This window comes from Ictidomys tridecemlineatus, chromosome 2 (assembly GCF_052094955.1).
Source record: "Ictidomys tridecemlineatus isolate mIctTri1 chromosome 2, mIctTri1.hap1, whole genome shotgun sequence".
NCBI lineage: Eukaryota > Metazoa > Chordata > Mammalia > Rodentia > Sciuridae > Ictidomys > Ictidomys tridecemlineatus.
In genome coordinates, this window is record NC_135478.1 from 5,571,195 (window position 1) to 5,577,648 (window position 6,454).

Consider the following 6,454-nt stretch of genomic DNA (forward strand, 5'->3'; position numbering starts at 1 on the left):
CCGTACCCAGTAACCCTCCTGGGTAAGTGGGCTTCTGGTGATGTTGCCTCCAGTCCCTTGCCGGCACACTGCAAGTCCCCAGGTCATCAGGAGCAGGCCAGGCGTGTCTCCACCCTTCCTGGGCCAGCATCCTGTGGGGAGTCCCTGCGGGAGGGCTCCCGAGGGCCCACCAGTCGCAGGGGAGAAGCCCTCTCTCGCCCTCTTCTCCCTGGCGCAGGCACCGCCTCCCGCCCTCCACCCGGGCTTACCTCATGACACTTGTGACGCTCTGCTGAGCACTGTGTAAAGACTAACCAGGCTCATGCAGGTAAGGAGAAAAAGTTTCATTTTTCCCCTGGAACATGAAGCCTTAGTTGGAAGATGTGAAGTTGAGAAGGGAATGATCCCAGTTTAAGTGGTTTTGTTGTTGTTGTACCAGGGAATTGAACTTGGGGACACTCGACCACTGAGCCACATCCCCAGCCCTGCTTTGCATTTAATTTAGAGACGGGGTCTCACTGAGTTGTTTAGCAGCCTCTCTAAATTGCTGAGGCTGGCTTTGAACTTGTGACCCTCCTGCCTCAGGCTCCTGGGCCGCTGGGGTCACAGGTGTGCACCACTGTGGCCGGCCTTAGCTTTAGAGTTTTTATTGATTATCTTCAACCGAAAATATTTGCCTCGTGGAGGATGGGAGATGGGCTGGAGATGGAGAGGTTGTTAGGCACGTATTGGAGAAGGGAGGGCGAGCAGGGTGGGTGGATCACCCCGGGGGATGCTCCGTCAGCTCAGGTGGGGCACTGTCCATGCAGCAGTCTCAGGCCATTAAGCTCACAGTTACCTGCACAGGTAAAGGGTCAGCGTCTGGGAAGTACAGTCGTGTGTTGCTATCCACCAGAAATTGGCCCCAAGACCCCATGAATACCCCAATCCGCCCTGCTCAAGCCCCTTACTGAAGATGCTGAGGTATTTTCACATAACTCCACACATTTCCCACATACTTTAAAGTCTTTAGAGATGACTTATAAAACTTCATACAATGTAAATGCTGTGTACAACTCTTGTCCTTATTTCCTAAATGATACAGTATATCAAAAAAAATTCTATATAGTGTGTTCAATACAGATGCAACTTTTTCCCTGAAGATTTTCCATCCACAGTTGATTGACTTGGAGCAATATGCACAGACGGGAAGGGCTCGGTGCATTGTATAAGTTTCTTTTTTTTTCAACGGATTTTCCATTTATTTATTTATTTATTTTTGTTTTGTTTTTATTAGTTGTTCAAAACATTACAAAGCTCTTGACATATCATATTTCATACATTTGATTCAAACGAATTATGAACTCCCATTTTTACCCGGTATACATATTGCAGATTCACATCGGTTACACATCCACTTTTTTACATACTGCCACACTAGTGTCTGTTGTGTTCTGCTGCCTTTCCTATCCTCTACTATTCCCCTCCCCTCCCCTCCACTCCCATCTTCTCTCTCTAACCCATTTACTGTAATTCATTTCTCTCTTGTTTTTTTCCCCCTTTCCCCTCACTTCCTCTTACACGTAATTTTTGTATAACAATGAGGGTCTCCTTCCTTTACCATGCAATTTCCCTTCTCTCTCTTTTTCCCTCCCCCCTCTTGTCCCTGTTTAATGGTGATCTTCTTCTCATGCTCTTCCTCCCTGCTCTGTTCTTAGTTGCTCTCCTTATATCAAAGATGACATTTGGCATTTGTTTTTTAGGGATTGGCTAGCTTCACTTAGCATAATCTGCTCTAGTGCCATCCATTTCCCTGCAAATTCCATGATTTTGTCATTTTTTATTGCAGAGTAATACTCCATGGTGTATAAATGCCACATTTTTTTTATCCATTCATCTATTGAAGGGCATCTGGGTTGGTTCCACAGTCTAGCTATTGTGAATTGTGCTGCTATGAACATCATTGTAGCAGTATCTCTATAATACACTCTTTTAAGGTCTTTAGGGAATAGTCCAAGAAGGGGAATAGCTGGGTCAAATGGTGGTTCCATTCCCAGATTTCCAAGGAATCTCCATACTGCTTTCCAAATTGGCTGCACCAATTTGCAATCCCACCAGCAATGTACAAGTCTACCATTTCCCCCACATCCTCGCCAGCACTTGTTGCTTGACTTCATAGTGGCTGCCAATCTTACTGGAGTGAGATGGTATCTTAGGGTAGTTTTGATTTGCATTTCTCTGACTGCTAGAGATGGTGAGCATTTTTTCATATACTTATTGATTGATTGTATGTCCTCCTCTGAGAAGTGTCTGTTCAGGTCCTTGGCCCATTTGTTGATTGGGTTATTTGTTATCTTATTGTCTAATTTTTTGAGTTCTTTGTATACTCTGGATATTAGGGCTCTATCTGAAGTGTGAGGAGTAAAAATTTGTTCCCAGGATGTAGGCTCCCTATTTACCTCTCTTATTGTTTCTCTTGCTGAGAAAAAACTTTTTTGTTTAAGTAAGTCCCATTTGTTGATTCTTGTTATTAACTCTTGTGCTATGGGTGTCCTATTAAGGAATTTGGAGCCCGACCCCACAGTATGTAGATCGGAGCCAACTTTTTCTTCTATCAGGTGCAGAGTCTCTGATTTGATATCAAGATCCTTGATCCATTTTGAGTTAACTTTTGTGCATGGCGAGAGAAAGGGGTTCAGCTTCATTTTGTTGCATATGGATTTCCAGTTTTCCCAGCACCATTTGTTGAAGATGCTATCCTTCCTCCATTGCATGCTTTTAGCCCCTTTATCAAATATAAGATAGTTGTAACTTTGTGGATTAGTCTCTGTGTCCTCTATTCTATACCATTGGTCCACCCGCCTGTTTGGTACCAGTACCATGCTGTTTTTGTTATTATTGCTCTGTAGTATAGTTTGAAATCTGATATCGCTATACCTTTTATAAGTTTCTTTGTTTATTTTAAATCTCACTTCATTTACATCAAACTACTAAAATGGGTACTAATTTAAAATATCACTCAGGAAGTATAAAGCCACCTGTGGAAATGAAAAATTTCAATTTTCTTTTTAAAAAAAGACACATATCTTTTTTTTTTTTTAATGTGGTGCTGAGGATCGAACCTGGTGCCTCACGCATGCAAGGTGAGCGCTCCACCACTGAGCTACAGCCCCAGCCTCTAAACATAGGCATTCTTAAAAGGAAAATTCATGGTTGGGTGTGGTGGCACTTGCCTGTAATCTCAGCTGCTCAGGAGGCTGAGGCAGGAGGATCCCAAGTTGGAGACCAGTCTGGGTCACAGTGACATCCTGCCTCAAAAAAAAAAATAAATAAATAAAATAAATAAAAAAGGCCTGGGGATGTAGCTCAGTGATAGAGCGTTTGCCTATAGACTCAATCCCCAGTCGCCCCCATGAAAATTTCTTAAACTCTACTAGATCTCATTGGTCTATTGAAGCAAAGCAAAACAAGACAGATTAGAGATTGGGCAGCTTCCAGGACCAGGGCAGGTTCTGAGGACTACAGCTGGTAACCCGGTGGGATGTGACGGAAAGGGAGTAGAGGGAACTTGGGGGAAGAATGGATATCAGAAATGAAAATGTACAAGCAGGCTGCAGCTGGAAACAAGACATCAACACAGTCACCGCCACGTCCCAGACGCAAGGGAAACAGAGGAAGCAGTTACGGACTCTATCAAGGTCTAAAAACCAAGGAGAACGAGAAAGATTTTTCTTTTTTCTTTTTGTGGTGCTGGGGATTGAACCCATTGCCTTGTGCATGTGAGGCAAGCATTCTACCTACTCAGCTGTATCCCCAGACTGAGAATTAGAAAGACTTTTGATAAGCATTATTGATAAACATTTAAAATAAAATGGATAACAATCCACGGTGAGTGTGGCTCTGGGTATTGAACCCAGGGATGCTGTACCACTGAGCTACCTCCCAGCCAGGGTCTTGCTAAATTGTGGAGGTTGTCCTCAAACTTGAGATCCTTCTGCCTCAGCCTCCCAAGGTGCTGGGATTATAGGCCTGCACCAAGACTGGCTGGCGGGCCATTTTTAAAATGCTGAAAGCAATCTCATCAGAACGGAAGTCTCCACCGAGCAGGAATGTTGCCCCCAAATACAGTTACCTGAAGAAACGTTAACCCGAATAATTTTGTTGTTAGCGGCCTTGAATTAGAAAAAAGTGGGAGACTGGGGAGTAAGTAGCTCAGTGGTAGAGTGATTTCCCAGAATGCATGAGGCTCTGGGTTCAACTCAAACAAAGAACAAAACCCACCCAAATCTAGAGGGGATTAGGGAGAGGGTGTGGGAGGAGGAAAGGGGAAGAACAGGGGAATGAGATTAACCTGATAGGTTGTGTGTGTAGGAATGAAGCACAAGGATTCATTATTATGTAAAATGTAACGTACCAATAAAAACAATCTGGAGTGAGTTCTTCAGTTCAAAGGAAAATAATTCCAGATAAAGACAGGAAGGAATGAAGAGGATCGGAAAGGATGATATACAGATAATTACAAATGAACACTGTTTTATGGGACAATATCAGAAATGCCTCACAGAAATCGAGAGGTCTGTAGAGTTAAAACGCCTGACAACAGTACACAAAAGCCAAGGGTGAGACAGAGTGGGAAGAGTCTAGGGAAGGGCATTCGGGGGTAGGTGGTGAACGTGTTTGTATTATGTATGTAAAGCTGGGTGTGGTGACTACGCCTTTAATCCCAGCAGCTCGGGAGGCTGAGGCAGAAACTTAAACCCTCAGCAGTTTAAGCCTCAGCAAGTAGGTGAGACCTTGACTCAAAATGAAAAATAAAAATGGCTGGGGGGTGGCTCAGTGGTCAAGTGCCCCAGGGTTTAATTCCGGTTTAGCCACCCCTTGAAAAAGAGAGCATGTGAGGCGTTAATGACCTAACCCTTAGCACACAGACACAGGTTGTGTGTGATTGCAACAAGTTTACGGAGAGAACAAGGGAATCAAAATACTCAATTCAAAGTCAAGTAAAGAGCCTAAGGGAATATTAATTAGTTTAATTAGTTAAACCAAAGGGTGGAGAAAGAGTCTGTTTGGAATAGTCTCCAATTTACCATCAATTACATGAAATGTGCAAGAAACGGCAATTTCGACAACTGTAAATATATTCTATAGATCTGTTAATCACTATTTTGGATATTTTATGGATAAATATTTAAGTAGCATTTTTCTTATGAACCAGTGTTGTGTGGAAATTTATGTACATAGACATTTTTTTTTGGCACTGGGGATTGAGCTCAGGGGCACTCGACCACTGAGCCGCATCCCCAGTCCTATTTTGTATTGTTAAAGCTTTGTCCCGGGGTCTCATAAACTGACTTCCAGACCACTCACACCACTCATGTATAATCGAATCAAACCTTTATTGAAGCACACTGATGGCGGTGGACTGACCAGAACATAAAGCTCTTCCCCTGCTCAGCCCTGGACAATGGCAAAGGCACTCTCTGTAAGCCTGAAAACCACAAAAGGGATGTTTGGGGGTGTAGCCAATGCAAGGCAGCCAGGTTGCAGAAGTGGGAGAGCACAGTCAAGCAGTGGGAATTGTTAGGTGCAGGAAAGGCTGAGTAAGCTGTCTGCAGGGCTTGCCAAACAAAGTTAGCTGCAGGATGACCTGGCCACTCAAACCCTCTGTCTGGTTCTTTATCTCCTGTTTGCTTCAAGCCCAAATGCCCAAGCCCCGGCTCAAGGCTGAACACTCAACCCCCCTTGTGTGCCAACAAGGCAGCTTGCAGACCCAGAGATCCCATTAGATTTGGACTATAAAAACTCCCTCCTGCAGGGACCCCCTCTCTCTTGTGCTCCCTCCCCTCTCCTCTCTTCACTGCTACAATAACCATCTCTTGGTTGCTCTGAGTGTTGTGGTCACTTTCCTTTCAGGAAGCTTAACCCAGTCACCTCAGTTACAGAAACAGAGCCCTGTTACCCTGGTTACAGGAACAGTGCCCCACAGGTAGTTCTGTGTTCTTAAAGGTTTCTATAGCAAAAGGAAAAGAACATCTTGCCCCAGTCTTGACCCTTCTACTTGGCATGGTTGTTTTACAGGATGGAGTCATAAAACAAAACGGAGTCACATCTGCTTTTACTATCGCAGTATTTTATTTAGAGACAGGGTCTCACTGAGTTGCTAAGTGCCTCCCATTGCTGAGGCTGGCTTTGAACTCATGATCCTCCTGCCTCAGCCTCCTGAGCTGCTGGGATTATGGGCATACATCATTGGGCCTGGCCAAAATTTTTATATAAATGTTTAAATGTTTATAAAAATGTTTATAAAAATGTTTAAATAGTGGGAGAAAATGAAAGCAAATTTAAAATGCTGATATTAATGATAAGTTGATGAGGTGATATGTTAATTAGCTCAAGTGAATCTTTTTTTTTACAGCTGTATTATAACTTTATTTAACAACTCAGTAAAAGCCAAAATTGATGGATTTTTAACATGGTATGTGGAAAACAAAGTCAA